The sequence below is a fragment of the Anomaloglossus baeobatrachus genome, chromosome 1, assembly GCF_048569485.1.
Source record: "Anomaloglossus baeobatrachus isolate aAnoBae1 chromosome 1, aAnoBae1.hap1, whole genome shotgun sequence".
Taxonomy (NCBI): domain Eukaryota; kingdom Metazoa; phylum Chordata; class Amphibia; order Anura; family Aromobatidae; genus Anomaloglossus; species Anomaloglossus baeobatrachus.
The window spans coordinates 401,704,074-401,720,731 of record NC_134353.1 but is presented as its reverse complement, the minus strand read 5'-3'; positions in this window follow the sequence as shown (position 1 = coordinate 401,720,731).

Sequence of the window (16,658 nt, the reverse complement as noted above, 5' to 3'; positions counted from 1 at the left end):
AGGCCGTGCACAGTTGGGGTGTCTGGACCCTAGGGCGAGGAAGGTTGCAAACCCCTCTCCAATTAACCAGCCGGGGACAAGGTTCCAGACATTGTCCCAATTTACTGCCCAGACAGAGCGACACGGAAGCCCAACGCGGGGGATAGGGTGTCCGCCAAGAACCCACTGAAATCCCAAGGGTCAGCTTTCGCGGGCCACAGCTCCCAACACAAATAGAACTGGGAGTGGACTTCCATGCAAAGTCGTCCAAAAGAGAAGGAAACACAAAGTGCAGGAGGAAGGGTTATCTGTTCATCAACCTGGGTGCGGGACCCGAATGCATCCTCCAAAGGCAGCCAGCCACTGGCAACTTGGTTTACTACTGGACTTGTGTGAAGTTATTGAACTGTAACTGCACCACTGTCCCCCGGTCCGGCCCACCACCTCCAGCAGCCATCACTCCAGTGTTCCATCTTAGGGCCCCGGGACTACACCTCCCCTACCCATGGAGGGGATCTCACCTTGCTGTCCCGCTCCATCAGCCCTGGGCGCCCCCATCCACAGGTAGCGGCGGTGCCAACATCCTTCACCGCAACCCACGGGTGGCGTCACAGATAACCTCCCTTGTAAATATCCCCTTTCCGACAGTTGTGAGGATGGGCGGCCGTGCGAGCCCGGGTCCGGTCACCACTCGAGCCGCAGCAGCGAACCTGGACCCAAACAGGCCCCCGAGAGAGAGAAGCGGCAGCGGTCCCCGCCCGCAACAACCCGAACCTGGCGTCACGAACAGGATTCCTACCCCATCTGTAGATGACGTACGACTTGCTTCAAATTCCGTGAACTATTTGAAAATTTTGAACAGCTGCCATCTTGCCCGCCATCTTTGGCGCCAAAAACGACAACTCCATCATCTTCTTGAAGTTGAAGCACTGCCCCATGGCAATGCTGGCGGAAGCTGGTAACTCCCAAGACAGGAAGCGCAAAGGACAGTGGGTCCTGTGAGACTGTTGTCAAAAAACCAGGGGGGAGGAGAGGAAGAGCGGCATGTGATCGAAGAAGATAAAAGGCAGGGATACCAGGACTTTTCAAAATCCCTTTCCTGGACACAAGGGCGACAAGATGTCTCAGCGGTCCGGAAACCAGCGTGCGGAGAGTCCCATTCCCGGAACCGCCGACTGGATTGAGGAGCAGACGGAGAGAATGTGCCGCCGTATTCAGGCCCAGGTACACTTCATCTTGACCCGGTGGACAACCGAAATGAAGGGCCTGGCTGCAGCCGTCCGGGCACGTGAGTGGGAGATGGCCTCGGAGGAGCGGGTAAGCAGTGACCCATGCCCCTATGTTCTCCAGGAACCGGCCGTCCTGGCTGAGGGGTCCGGTCTGCCCCCGTCCGCCATGTCGCCTCCCTCGCCACCCGTGACCGCGGCCGGTGCCCCGATCGGCCCTCTACCCCAAGCAATGGCAGCGGAACCCGTCTTGTCTGAAAAGGAGGACCCAGCAATGGGGACATCGGGCCTCGCCTGTACCACTGATCCAGCACCCGTCTCGGCACCGAGCCAGCCCACAACCCAGATGACGACTTCCCCGGCCCAAGCAGTCTGCCCTGCCGCAACAATGATGACGACGGCTCCGGCACTCCGCCCGGCCACAACAGTGATGACGTCGGCTCCGGCAGTCCGCCCGGCTGCAGCAGTGATGACGATGGCTCCGCCAGTCCGCCCGGACGCAACGGAGGCGACCCCCGACTGGAAACCTACACCGATTGTGGCGCCAGCCGCTCCCAAGTACCCCGTCCTGGCTGTGGAGCAGCCGGGGCATACCTGCAGAGAGGAGGAGCAGGCCACTGAGCGATGAAGCCCACGGCAGAGAGATAGTACGGTTGTCGCCGGCGCTGAGGGCATCCATGTGGGCCTGACTCCCGAGCAGGAGGTGGAGCACGGAAACCTTGCCCCGTACTGGGAGCGGCAGCAACAGCAGCTGCGCCAAGAAATTGCCGCACGAGAAAAGCGCAAGGCTGAGGTGCTGGCCCACACCTACAGAGAGAAGGACCACCTGCGGCATGCTACTTTCCGGGTCCGGGGCCCGACCTACAGAGGGATGGGTTTCATATATGAACCGGGACTGGATTCCGAAATCTTTGTGTCCTAGAGGGATGTGGCCAGTCACCTGCCAACCGGCCACCCAGACTGAGATCTGGAATCCGGAGATATAGTGAGCTACACCCGGCATTGTGGAGAGCGAGGGTGGTTTGCCCTGTATGTAAAGAAATGGATCGTGGTGAATGAAACGCCCTGCCTCGCCTCCCGTATGGGATGAATGTTTTACCATGTTACTTTTCTACCTTGCAGTTGCTGAAAACAATAAACTTCAGTGGCCGGACAGCCCGCGGACAGGCTGTATTCAACCAAGCGAGAGTGTGACGCCCTGGCCAAACCAGGTAGTCACAAATAGTTCACATCCTCCTTGTTACCATCACAACCCACACTTAGGCATACCACACAACCATAAAACCCTAGTCACCCCCTCATGATAACTAGGATTCACCAGTGGGTGGGATCAGGCAGATGAGAATGGCCACCTAGGAGTCCTGAAGAGTCAGAGGCGCAAAAACAGTAGATCAAGTTCAAGCTTTGAAGTAGTGAGTTGAAGTGTGGAGTGCTGACAGCAGTGTAGTCAGGGGTCGTACCCCTTGGACTACCTGGCTAGGTGACAGACAGTGAGCAGAGCCACAGGCGATGGAGATCCGGTCGCGGGAAACCTAAAGTGGACCGGGACAGGGTTGTAGCCCGCCGGTACCGGCAGCGGGAATCTGGTCCGGAGGCCGTGCATAGTCGGGGTGCCTAGACCCTAGGGCGAGGAAGGTTGCAAGCCCCTTTCCAATTAACCAGCAGGGACAAGGTTCCAGACATTGTCCCAATTTACTCCGGTCACCACTCGAGCCGCAGCAGCGAACCCGGACCCGAGCAAACCCCCGAGAGAGAGAGAAGCGGCAGCGGCCCCCGCCCGCAACAAGTGTACTGCCCGCAGCAAAAACTAACCTGCGGTACGGCTTTCCTTAGCTGCAGCATGTCAATTGTTTGCTGCGGAGTTGCAAGCGCTCTCCTTAGGGTAGAAAGAACACAAGCAAGAAACTGCAGCTCTCTGAACCCTGATCATGGCCACAAGCAGCTGCGGTCTCCTACATTCTCCTGCAGAGGAGACTTGGGGCCCCGCAGGTTAGGGCCCGCCGCATGCAAGACGCAGTGGGTACCTGTCTGCGTTTTTGTCCCTGCATGCATGTACCTGTTTGTGTTCTTGTCCTTGCATGCATGGTTTTGTCTGCGTTCTTGTGTCTGTGTGCATGTCGCTGTCTGCATTCTTGTGCATGTCTGTGCATGCATGTACCCATGTGTCTATGTATTTATGTTTGTCTGTGCATGTGTCTGACTGCGTTCTGTGTGCATGTATGTGCATATGTGTGCATGCATGCTTGTGCCTATGTGTTTGCGCATGTGTGTGTCTGTGCATGTGTGCGTTTTTTTGCATGTGTGCGTTCTTGTGAATGTCTTCATATGTGTGTGTCTGTGTGCATACATGTGCCTGGCTGCATTCTTGTGTGTGTCTGTATGTGTGCATGCATCTGTCACTGTGGTTATGCATCTGTGCGTGTCTGCGTTCATGTGCGTTTCTGTGTGAATATGTGCAAGCTCTGTCTATATGCACCCGTCTGCATGTGTTTATGTTTTTCTGAATGTGTGCACATCTTTTTATCTGCCTATGTGTACATGTGTCTGTGTGTGTCAGTATGTCTGTGTGTGTGTACATTTGTCTGTGTGTCTACATATGTGTAAGGTCCTGGTGGTGGAAACCCTGGGCCGTGCACCGGACTCCTCCAGTGGAGCAACCCGGAGCTAACCCCTATACAGGGACTGTCCAGTCACCCCGCCAGAGGGCCTTGATGCACTGTAGCTGAAGCACTAGCTGTACAGGCACAGTCCGTTCCGGAAAGAGGAAGGAAGATGTCCCTGAGGTCACATGGTTCCAGATGGTAGTCCCGATAACAAGGCTCTGGTTTAGGTGCCGGGTGGAGATGACAGGTGGAACTGGATCCAGCTGGACGAGAGGGCAGAGGTCACCACGTGGAGCTGGGGATCGGAGCCCTGTCCGGGTTGAAGAAGATGGTGGAGTTCTCAGCCGACAGTCACCGACAGGAGTTAAGCAGCAGTCGTGGTTAGGACCAGTTGGCATGGCAGGACGGGCTCTGCGAGACAGACAAGGGTTAATACTGGACAAGGCAAAAGGGGACCTGAACTCCTAGCTTACTAACACGTAGAACAGGCCCCGCCCACCTGGAAGAAGAATCCTCTTATACCCTGTACCTGCCAGCCAATATCCTGTTTCTGGACGCTGGCCCTTTAAGAGAGGGTCAATGACCGCGCGCGCCCTAATGCACATGCGCGAGGCCCGAGTGCCTGAGATCAGGGAAGGAAGCGGCGCCGAAGAAGCAGGAGTGCCGGGCAGAGTGTCCTGCGATGCAGAGGGGCGCCTGGAGCGGGGATGCATGGAGGACAAGGGCGAGGGAGAGGGAGCAGGAGGACCGTGGAAAGGAGTGGTGAGCGGGGAGCACCGTCGGGAACTGGGGAGCGTGCCACGGGAACCGGGGAGCGTGCCACGGGGACCGGGGAGCGCGACACGGGGACCGGTGAGCGTGACAGTACCCCCTCCCCCACGCCCCCCTCCTCGCAACCGGGACAGTTAGGCACGAATTAGGGAAGTGCCAACATTCTCCCGGGGTTCCCAGGACCTGTTCTCGGGGCCATAACCCGCCCAATCCACCAGGAAGAGCTGCCGGCCCCACACGGTCTTCATGGCCACGATATCCCTTACCGCATAAACGTCATCGCCAGCAATAGGAGGAGTAGCAGCAGAGGCGTCATTAGAGAAGGGACCAAGAACAACCGGCTTGAGCAAGGAGACTTGGAAGGAGTTGGGTATTCGCATCGTGGCCGGGAGCTGCAGTTTGTAGGAGACCTCATTGATCTTGCTGACAACCTTGAACGGCCCGATGTATCGAGGACCCAACTTGTACGAAGGCAGCTTCAATTGGATATATTTGGAAGCCAGCCAGACCAGATCGCCTGGAGAGAATTTTGGTGGATCCAGACGCCTCTTGTCGGCGTGTCTCTTCATCCGCAGGGAGGCGCGTTCAAGAGAGGTCTTAACAGTGTTCCATATGGCAGAGAAGTCTCGGGTCAGGGTATCAGCAGCGGGGACATCAGAAGCCGAGGATACTGGTAAAGGAACGAAGGCTGAAGTCCGTAAACGACATGGAAAGGAGAGCTTGAGGTGGACTCGCTGACGTGATGGTTGTAGGAGAATTCAGCCCAAGGAAGAAGCGTGGACCAATTGTCATGATGGGCGTTGACGTAGTGGCGCAGGAATGAAGTCAGGATCTGGTTGACTCGTTCCACTTGGCCATTTGACTGAGGATGGTAGGCTGAAGAAAAGTCCAGAGACACTCCCAGATGCTTGCAGAGGGCCCTCCAGAAGCGTGAGGTAAACTGAGTTCCTCTGTCAGACACAATGTGTGCGGGAAAGCCATGTAACCGGAAGATGTGCTGTATGAAGGCGTCAGCGAGCTCCGGGGCGGAGGGCAATCCGACCATGGGGATGAAATGAGCCATTTTAGAGAAACGGTCCACCACGACCCATATGACCGTATGCCCGGAGGACAAGGGCAAGTCCGTAATAAAGTCCATGGATATGTGTCACCATGGTATGGAGGGAATTGGCAAAGGCAGAAGACGGCCATAGGGAAGGTGCTTGGGCGTTTTGTTCCGGGCACAGGATGGACAGGCTGAGATGAAGGAGACGACGTACTTGCGAAGAGATGGCCACCAATAGTGACGGACAATCGTACTCCATGTCTTCTTCTGGCCAGCATGGCCGGCTGTTTTCGAGGCATGACCCCAGTGTAAGACTCTCTGCCTGTCGGTCTCCGAGACATAGGTCTTCCCAGGAGGTATCTGAGCCTGAGTGACAGGAGCCACCGGAATGACCTTGCTGGGACAAATGATGGGCTGGAACGCATCCTCTTCCTGCTCTACTGGCACAAAGGACCTGGACAAGGCATCTGCTCGCACGTTCTTATCCGCGGGCCGGAAATGGAGTTGGAAATCAAACCGGGCAAAGAACAAGGACCATTGGGCTTGTCGTGGATTCAGTCCTTGAGCCGACCGCAGGTATTTCAGGTTCTTGTGGTCAGTGTAAATGATCACGGGGTATACTGCACCCTCCAGGAGGTAGCGCCATTCTTCCAATGCCAGTTTGACGGCCAGTAGCTCTCGATCACCGATGGTGTAGTTGCGCTCAGGTGCCGAGAAGCTCTTGGAGAAGAATCCACAAGTGACCATCTTCCCGGTGGAGGTCTTCTGCATGAGTACTGCCCCGGCAGCTGAGGAGGAGGCATCCACCTCCAAGGTGAACTGTCGGTTCAACTCTGGACGATGGAGAACAGGAGAGGAAGCAAAGGCCTGCTTCAGGGAGCGGAATGCAGCATCAGCCGCCGGTGGCCAGTCCTTCGGGTTAGCCCCCTTCTTGGTCAAGGCCGAGAGAGGCGCAGTCAGAGCAGAGAAGTGAGGAATAAACTGACGATAGTAATTGGCGAAACCGAGGAAGCGTTGGATAGCCTTCAGCCCAGAAGGAGGGGGCCAGTTGAGGATGGAAGAGACCTTCTCTGGGTCCATCTGCAGACCGATGTTGGAGATCACGTAACCCAGGAAGGGAAGAGACGACTGTTCGAATACGCATTTCTCGTACTCGGCGTACAGGCGGTTCTCTCTCAGCCTTTGTAGGACCAGCTGCACGTTTTCTCTGTGTGTCGGTAGGTCCAGAGAGAAGACCAGGATGTCGTCAAGATACACGACCACACAGACGTAGAGGAGATCCCTGAATACGTCGTTCACTAGTTCTTGGAAGACTGCCGGGGCGTTACACAGACCAAAGGGTATCATACAATACTCATAGTGCTCATCACGAGTGTTGAACGCGGTCTTCCATTCATCCCCGGAGCGGATGCGAACCAGGTTGTGGGCACCGCGGAGATCCAACTTGGTGAACACACGGGCTCCTCTAAGCCGATCGAACAATTCGAGAATGAGCGGCAGAGGGTATTTATTTTTCACGGTGATCTGGTTTAGTCCATGGTAGTCAATACAGGGACGCAGGTCACCTTCTTTCTTCTTAACTGTCACGTCCCCATCGGAGTCCGCTCCTGCGACTTCTGCTCCGATCGCCAGACGACGCCATGTTCCCACCATGGATAGTGGTGGTAATGGGAGAGGAGTTGGTGCCCGTGGCTCTGCGGAGCACAGGCTCCGCTCATCCACTAGGCTGGGTTTCCCTGGAACCTGCAGTACCACTGGCTGACTGTAGGTGGTGTGTGTCTCCCGGCTGAAGTGGCCAACATTCACCTGCAGCCTATGGGAAGACACCACACCCTTCTTATTCCCTCTCCTGTCACATGATCACTGCCAGTGATAGTTCTGTTCTCCTGGCTCATGTGCTGTTTGTATTGTGATTCCTGTGCGCTGACCTTGCTTGTGTTTCACTACCCTCCTGCCTGTCGTTTTTGTACCTTGCTGCCAGTTCCGGATTTGACCCTGCCTGACGACCACGGACTACAGTCTACCACAGGTAGTGATCTCTGAGGCTCTGTGTAAATCCAAATTCCTGGGGTTAAAGGGTTGCAGAGTTCTTGGGGTCCTGCTTTGTGAGCGGCTTTTCACTAGATTCCCCTTACAGCCAGTCTGAGTCTGTGGCTCCTATCAGGCATTACACTAACGAAGAAAAAGCCTGCACCAGCAGGAGACGAGGATCTCCGAATGAATCCCCTAGCCAGATTCTCGGTGATGTAGGTGGACATGGCCCGTGTTTCAGCAGGGGACAAAAGGTATATCCATCCCCGAGGAGGCGTGGTTCCTGGCAGCAGGTCGATGGCACAGTCGTAGGGACGATGTGGCGGAAGCACCTCCGACTCCTTTTTATCAAACGTGTCCGCGAAGGACCAATAGGCGGAAGGCAGTCCTGGTAGAGACTCCGGGGCCGGAGGTCGTCGGATGGGCTGTATGGACTTCAGACAGTTCTTCTGACAGAACAGACCCCATCGGGTGATCTCTCCAGTACACCAGCTGACCGAAGGTTCGTGTGCCCGTAACCAGGCGAGGCCCAGCAGGATCTGATGAGACATGCGCAGAAGGACATAGAGAGTGATTTTCTCGGTGTGCAGGGCACCAATGCGAAGTTCCACAGGCTTGGTGATGAATGAGATGGTGTCCGAGAGGGGTCTCCCATCCACCGAAGCAATCACGAGGGGTTTGTCTAGTGAAGTAATAGGCACTTGGAACTTCTCCACCGTAGCCTGCTGGATGAAGTTGCCTGCGGCCCCAGAGTCGAGATACGCTTCTGCCGTGAACTGGGACTCCTCCGTTATCACCTGAACAGTCCATGTAATAAGATCTGTGAGAGTCCCAGTACCTAGGGTGGCCTCTCCTACCAACCCTAGGCTTTGGAGTTTCCCGGCCTCTCTGGGCAGGACCGTAGCAGGTGTGTGCCATCTCCGCAGTAGAGGCAGAGGCCCTTGGCGAGCCGTTCTGCTCGGCATTGCTCAGACTGCCTCAGACGGTCGATTTGCATAGGCTCGTGGACGGGAATGCCAGATGAGGCCCCTGGGGAGCGGCGGGTTTCAACGGAGGAGAGGAGTGCCATACTGGACGTCTCTCACGGGACAGTTCTTTGGATCGTTCCTGAAAGTCGAGGTCCACTCGGGTTGCTAGAGCAATAAGGGCATCCAAGGTGGAGGGCACGTCGTGACCGGCCAACTCGTCCTTGATACGACCAGAGAGCCCTTCCCAGAAAGCGGCAGTTAAAGCCTCATTGTTCCATCTTAATTCTGAGGCAAAGGTGCGGAAGCGGATGGCATACTGGCCCACCGTCAAGGTCCCCTGACGTAACCTGAGGAGTGATGAGACGGAGGCGCGTCCGGGTTCGTCAAATGTGGTGCGAAAAGCTTGCAGAAAGTCCTGGATGTTGGTGGTCACAGGATCCTCCTTCTCCCACAAGGGATTCATCCAGGCCAGTGCTTCACCCTCTAGATGGGACATCACAAACGCAACCTTGGCTTGGTCTGAGGCAAAAAGATGCGAAAGAAGCTTGAAATGGAGGGAGCACTGATTCACAAATCCCCTGCAGGCCTTAGGATCCCTAGCATACCGGGCCGGAGATGCCAGCCGGAGTTTAGAGGTCTCCAAGGAAGCCTCCATGGGAGCTGCGGACGTGGACTGAGTAGCCAGGGACGTGGCTGTCGCTTGTAGCGTATTCAGACGGGTGTCCACCGATGTCATGAAAGCCAGCATGCGGGATTGGGTTTCGCGTTGACGTCCCAGTTCCTGCTGTAATCCGGCCACCTGGGACGCCAGTGCTTCGGCGGGATCCATGGCCTGTTCTAGCTGTAAGGTCCTGGTGGTGGAAACTCTGGGCCATGCACCGGACTCCTCCAGTGGAGCAACCCGGAGCTAACCCCTATACAGGGACTGTCCAGTCACCCCGTCAGAGGGCCTTGATGCACTGTAGCCGAAGCACTAGCTGTACAGGCACAGTCCGTTCCGGAAAGAGGAAGGAAGATGTCCCTGAGGTCACAGGGTTCCAGATGGTAGTCCCGATAACAAGGCTCTGGTTTAGGTGCCGGGTGGAGATGACAGGTGGAACTGGATCCAGCTGGACGAGAGGGCAGAGGTCACCACGTGGAGCTGGGGATCGGAGCCCTGTCCGGGTTGAAGAAGATGGTGGAGTTCTCAGCCGACAGTCACCGACAGGAGTTAAGCAGCAGTCGTGGTTAGGACCAGTTGGCGTGGCAGGACGGGCTCTGCGAGACAGACAAGGGTTAATACTGGACAAGGCAAAAGGGGACCTGAACTCCTAGCTTACTAAACACGTAGAATAGGCCACGCCCACCTGGAAGAAGAATCCTCTTATACCCTGTACCTGCCAGCCAATATCCTGTTTCTGGACGCTGGCCCTTTAAGAGAGGGTCAATGACCGCGCGCGCCCTAATGCGCATGCGCGAGGCCCGAGTGCCTGAGATCAGGGAAGGAAGCGGCGCCGAAGAAGCAGGAGTGCCGGGCAGAGTGTCCTGCGATGCAGAGGGGCACCTGGAGTGGGGACGCATGGAGGACACCGGAGAGGGAGCAGGAGGACCGTGGAAAGGAGTGGTGAGCGGGGAGCGCCGTTGGGAACTGGGGAGCGTGCCACGGGAAACGGGGAGTGTGCCACGGGAACTGGGGAGCACGCCACGCGGACCGGGGAGCGCGACACGGGGACCGGGGAGCGTGACAATATGTAAACATGCATGTGTGTATGTGCGCATTTCTGTGTCTTCATATGTATGCCTGTCTGTGTGCATGTCTTCATGCTTAGATGTGTATGTGTGTGTGCTTGTCTGCATTGGTGTGCATGTCTGTGTGCATTTGTCTTCATATGTCTGTGTGTGTGCGTGCATTTGTCTGCATATGTATGTGTGCATTTGTCTGCATATGTCTGTGTGCCTGTCTGCATGTATTTGTCTGAGTGTCTGCGTATGTCTGTTTGCGTGTGTGCGTGTATGTCTACATATGTGAGCATGTCAATGCATCTGTGTATGTGTGTGTGCTTGTCTGCATGCATGTGTCCGTGTGTGTCTGCATGCATGTGTGTCTTTCTGCATGTGTGTACATGCCTGTGTGCCTACATCACATCTTTTAATATCGCTGCTAATCACCTCGATCTGACATCAGCATGTGGCCCCGGATAGGTGGGATAGCCATTTGACCGCGTCGGATATAAAGCTGCAAGAGGATGGCGGGGGAGTGTAGAAGGTGAGAAGAATATTTTTGTTCCTCTCTCTGTGAATGGACAGGGTAGTGGATATAGGAGCACAGTAGGGGTCTAGGACGGGGCAGTTTAGGGGCTTGGGACAAAGGAACATAGGGACCCAAGATGGGGAACATAGGGGCCTAGGATTAGAAACATTATTAAATAAAGGGGGCCAGGATGGGAGACATTGGAAGACATTATTAAATACAGGGGGCAAAAAAAGGAGATATTATTAAATACAGGGGGCCAGGATGAGAAACATAATTAAATAAAGGTGGCCAGGATGGGAGACATTATTAAATAAAGAGTGCAAGAATGGTGGACATAATTACTATATAGGGCTAGAACGAGGAACATACATTATTGGTTTATGGTGGACATAATTACTGTAGGGGAAAATTAGGGGACATTATTACTACTGTAATATAATTTCATTTTGAGGATACTGTCTCCTTTGGGGGAATACAAGCTTGACATAGTGTAGAAATTGGGGAAATAGTGGGGAATGTGCTCTGGGAGTGATCAGCTTCATGTGTGATTGTGTGATACAGTCATATGAAAAAGTTTGGACACCCCTATTAATGTTAACCTTTCTTCTTTATAACAATTTGGGTTTTTGCAACAGCTATTTCAGTTTCATATTTCTAATAACTGATGGACTGAGTAATATTTCTGGATTGAAATGAGGTTTATTGTACTAGCAGAAAATGTGCAATCCGCATTTAAACAAAATTTGACCGGTGCAAAAGTATGGGCACCTCAACATAAAAGTGACATTAATATTTTGTAGATCCTCCTTTTGCCAAAGTAACAGCCTCTAGTCGCTTTCTGTAGCTTCTAATGAGTTCCTGGATCCTGGATGAAGGTATATTTGACCATTCCTGTTTACAAAATAATTCCAGTTCAGTTAAGTTTGATGGTCGCCGAGCATGGACAGCACTCTTCAAATCATCCCACAAATTTTAAATGATATTCAGGTCTGGGGGACTGGGATGGCCATTCCAGAACATTGTAATTGTTCCTCTGCATGAATGCCTGAGTAGATTTGGAGCGGTGTTTTGGATCAATGTCTTGCTGAAATATCCATCCCCTGCGTAACTTTGTCACTGATTCTTGCACATTATTGTCAAAAATCTGCTGATACTGAGTTGAATCCATGCAACCCTCAACTTTAACAAGATTCCTGGTGCCGGCATTGGCCACACAGCCCCAAAGCATGATGGAACCTCCACCAAATTTTACTGTGGGTAGCAAGTGCTTTTCTTGGAATGCCGTGTTTTTTTGCCTCCATGCATAACGCCTTTTTGTATGACCAGACAACTCAATCTTTGTTTCATCAGTTCACAGGACCTTCTTCCAAAATGTAACTGGCTTGTCCAAATGTGCTTTTGCATACCTCAGGCGACTCTGTTTGTGGCGTGCTTGCAGAAACGGCTTATTTCGCATCACTCTCCCATACAGCTTCTCCTTGTGCAACGTGTGCTGTATTGTTGACCGATGCACAGTGACACCATCTGCAGCAAGATGAAGCTGCAGGTCTTTCGAGGTGGTCTGTGGATTGTCCTTGACTGTTCTCACCATTCTTCTTCTCTGCCTTTCTGATATTTTTCTTGGCCTGCCACTTCTGGGTTTAACAAGAACTGTACCTGTGTTCTTCCATTTCCTTACTATGTTCCTCACAGTGGAAACTGACAGTTTAAATCTCTGAGACAACTTTTTGTATCTTTCCCCTGAACAACTATGTTGAATAATCTTTGTTTTCAGATCATTTGAGAGTTGTTTTGAGGAGCCCATGATGCCACTCTTCATAGGAGATTCAAATAGAAGAACAACTTGCAAGTGGCCACCTTAAATACCTTTTCTCATGATTGGATACACCTGTCTATGAAGTTCAAAGCTCAATGAGGTTACAAAACCAATTTAGTGCTTAAGTAAGTCAGTAAAAAGTAGTTAGGAGTGTTCAAATTAAGAAACTGATAACACATTTTCTGCTAGCACAATAAACCTCATTTCAATCCAGAAATATTACTCAGTCCATCAGTTATTAGATATATGAAACTGAAATAGCTGTTGCAAAAACCCACATTTTTATAAAGAAAAAAGGCTAACATTAATAGGGGTGCCCAAACTTTTTCATATGACTGTATTATTTGGTCACTATGTGGTCTGTCTCACATACATAGAACCTCACAATTTTTTTATATACAAATTTATTACAAAAGTGACAAACATACAAAACACTTTCACAATTATATGGAAATTTACCTAGTAGTAAACATACCAGACAACACAACAGTAAAATGTGTATCCCCCTTCTTAATAAGTAAGAATATTATTTTTCCCTCCCACAAAGATCCAATCATTCAGGGTTTATATAACATCACCAGTTATTAGTTATAGGTGCTTGTAGGAAGCTGGTAAGTGGGACCTCTAAGATACACAATATAGATCAAGCAATGGAGATTAACCCCTAATCTGTCCGATAGTCAAGAGTCTAAAGCTGGGTTCACACATAGCGACAGCGACAATGACGTCACTGTTACGTCACCATTTTCTGTGACGCAACAGTGACCTTGAAAGTCGCTGTTATGATCGCTGCTTAGCTGTCAAACACAGCAGAAGCAGCAGCGATCTTAACGACATGCGTCGCTGTGCTACATGTGCAGAGAGCAGGGAGCCGCGCACACTGTTTAGCGCTGGCTCCCTGCACTCCTAGCTACAGTACACATCTGGTTAATTACCCGATGTGTACTGACCCTACATGTGCAGAGAGCAGGGAGCCGCGCACACCGCTTAGCACTGGCTCCCTGCACTCCTAGCAACAGTACACATCGGGTTAATTACCCGATGTGTACTGCAGCTACATGTGCAGAGAGCAGGAAGCCGGCACTGGCAGCGAGAGGTAACGAAGGTAAATATCGGGTAACCAGGGAAAGGTCTTCCCTTGGTTACCCGATGTTTACCCTTTTTACAGCTTACCGCAGCTGCCAGAAGCCGGCTCCTGCTCCCTGCTCGCTTCATTTCGTCGCTCTCTCGCTGTCACACACAGCGATGTGTGCATCACAGCGGGAGAGCAACGACCAAACAATGAAGCTGGACATTCAGCAACGACCGGCGACCTCACAGCAGGGGCCAGGTCATTGCTGGACGTCACACACAGCGACAGCGATGGGACGTCGCTGCAACGTCACAGAAAATGGTGACGTAGCAGCGACGTCGTTGTCGTCGTCACTGTGTGTGACACCACCCTTAAAGGAGTTGTCCGACATTAGCTTACCAAAAAAGTTTGAGTTTATCTGTGCTCTATTGTCATATAAAACACCCCTACATTGTTATTTATTGTTTTCTATCTTTTGTTCCTCTTGAATTATTCCTATATTCTCTGCAGCTCTTTGTTTACATTCAGCACAAGCAAACTGACCACTTCCTGTGCAAAACCTCAGTCAGAGCTGGCACCGCCCGGCTTCAGTGTCCAGCCCCTCCCCCTACCCGGCCACAGTGTCCAGCCTCGCCCCCTGCCCGCCCTCTGCCCACCCCCTGCACACACATTCCCTGTCAGTATTCTGCCCAGCACCTGACCTATTATCACTCTAGCAATGGAAATAACAGCCCCACATCGGGCTCTGCACCACACACACACACACACACATTGAACTCTGCACCCCACATCACATCAGGCTCTGCAACCCTCCCCCCACCCACACACACAAACACACACACGGCGCTCTGTACCGCCCCCCCACCATCGTTCTGTACCGACCCCTACCCCCATAGGGAACACATGTGGGCTACATTCACATGACCGTTCCGTTTTTGCGGTCCGCAAAAAACAGTTAATTTTTTCACGGATGCATCTGTGTGTCATCCGTGTGCCTTCTGTTTTTTTGCGTACCGCAAAAAACGGAAGCAGCAAGAAATATAAATAGTTGAGTAGATATAGAGATGAATAGCTAGATATAGAGACAGAGATAGAGGGATGAATGAATGAATGAATGAATGAATAGAGGGATAGATAGATGGATAGATAGAAAATGGATAGATGAATAGATAGATGAGAAAGACATATATAATGTCCCACCCTCCTGCATATTCTAAGCTGGCACCCTTTAGTGACTTTCATGTGGCACTAAAGGGTGCTTAGCCTTGTATTTAGCCAAAAAAAGAAATAATTAAAAAAAAAAACGACATGGAGTCCCACCTATCTTTTGTAGCCAGCTAGGGTAAAGCAGACGGCTGCAGCCTGAAGACCACAGCTGGCAGCTTTACCTTGGCTGATAATCCAAAACAGAGGGCACCCCATGCTATTTTAAATTAAATAAATAATTTAAAACAAAAAACATGGGGTCCCCCCCAAATTGGATCACCAGCCGAGGTAAAGCAGACAGCTGGGGTCTGGTAATCTCAGATTAGAGAGGTCCACTGTTATTGGACACTCCCCAGCCTAAAAATGTCAGGCCACAGCCGCCCCAGAAGTGGCGCATCCATTAGATGTGCCAATCCTGGCGCTTTTCCCCAACTCATCCCATTGCCCTGGTGCGGTGGCAAACGGGGTAATATATGGGGTTGATGCCAGATGTGTAATGTCACCTGGCATCAAGCCCTGGGGTTAGTGATGTCACGCATCTATCAGATACCCGACATCACCAACCCAGTCACTAATAAAAAAAATAGACAACAAAAAAAGTTTTATTTGAAAAAACACTCCCCACATTCCCTCTTTCACCAATTTATTGAAAAGCACAATCAAATCTGGGTCCAGCGTAATCCAATAAGGGGGACACATGACTATCCATACCATAGACAATGTCCCCCCAGTCAATGAAGAACAGCATGTTCCCCATTGGCTGGGAGAGCAATGCAGTGACCTGAGCTAACATCAATAGGTCAGCCCAGGTCACTGCAGGGGATAACGAGCGCTGCCAGGAGGTTAGATGAGATCATTACCTGATGTGACGATCTCCTGCAGTCCTGCCATCAGCGCTGTCACTGCTTTCTATGCACGCCGCATTTTCAGCAGTATCGCCCGTGACATCACCGCTAGTGACGTGAGAACGCAGCGGGCATAGGCGGCAGTGACAGCAGTGACAGGAGTGAAGAGGAGATCATCACCGCAGGTTATGATGTCATCTAACCTCCTGGCAGCAGCGTTCGTCATCCCCGCGGCAGCCAGCACTGCAGGGTAAGAATCTGCATGCGGGCAAACACACACTGCAATGAAGGAAGCCGCGGGGCTGGAGCGGGACACAGACTGCACGGGCACTCCTGCTATCCTGAGCAGGGGGCCCAGTGCTGGCGGTGACACCATGGGCGGGGAGAGTACAGGGTGCGGGGAATGTGTGGGAGGGTGCAGGGATGGGGGCGGGGACTCACGCACTGTACCAGCCCAGCAGAGCGGCAACAAGCTGTTCCAGATTTGCATGTCTACATGGTCCTGCCCATGTTGACATGAAATGATCGGAAGCAGCAAAATCGTGGCAGGAGCAGTCACATGACCACTCTGAGCCAGGGGAGAGGGGCTGACAGCAGGGCAGGTAAGTGGTCTCTATCTACTTACCTGCCTCAATGTAGCCTAATAGTGTAATAATGAAAAAAAGTCAAAATAAACCAGATAACCCCTTTAAGGTCAAGGTCCCTATGGGTATCATAATACTTTATCCCCAATATTACTACGGGGTATAATCCGCATATGTTTATTTGCACCATACAAAATGGAGGTTGCTTTATTGACAACCTACATACACCCAATCGACCCAACGCGTTTTTCCCCCCAGCGGGAGGTTCTTCATATAGGT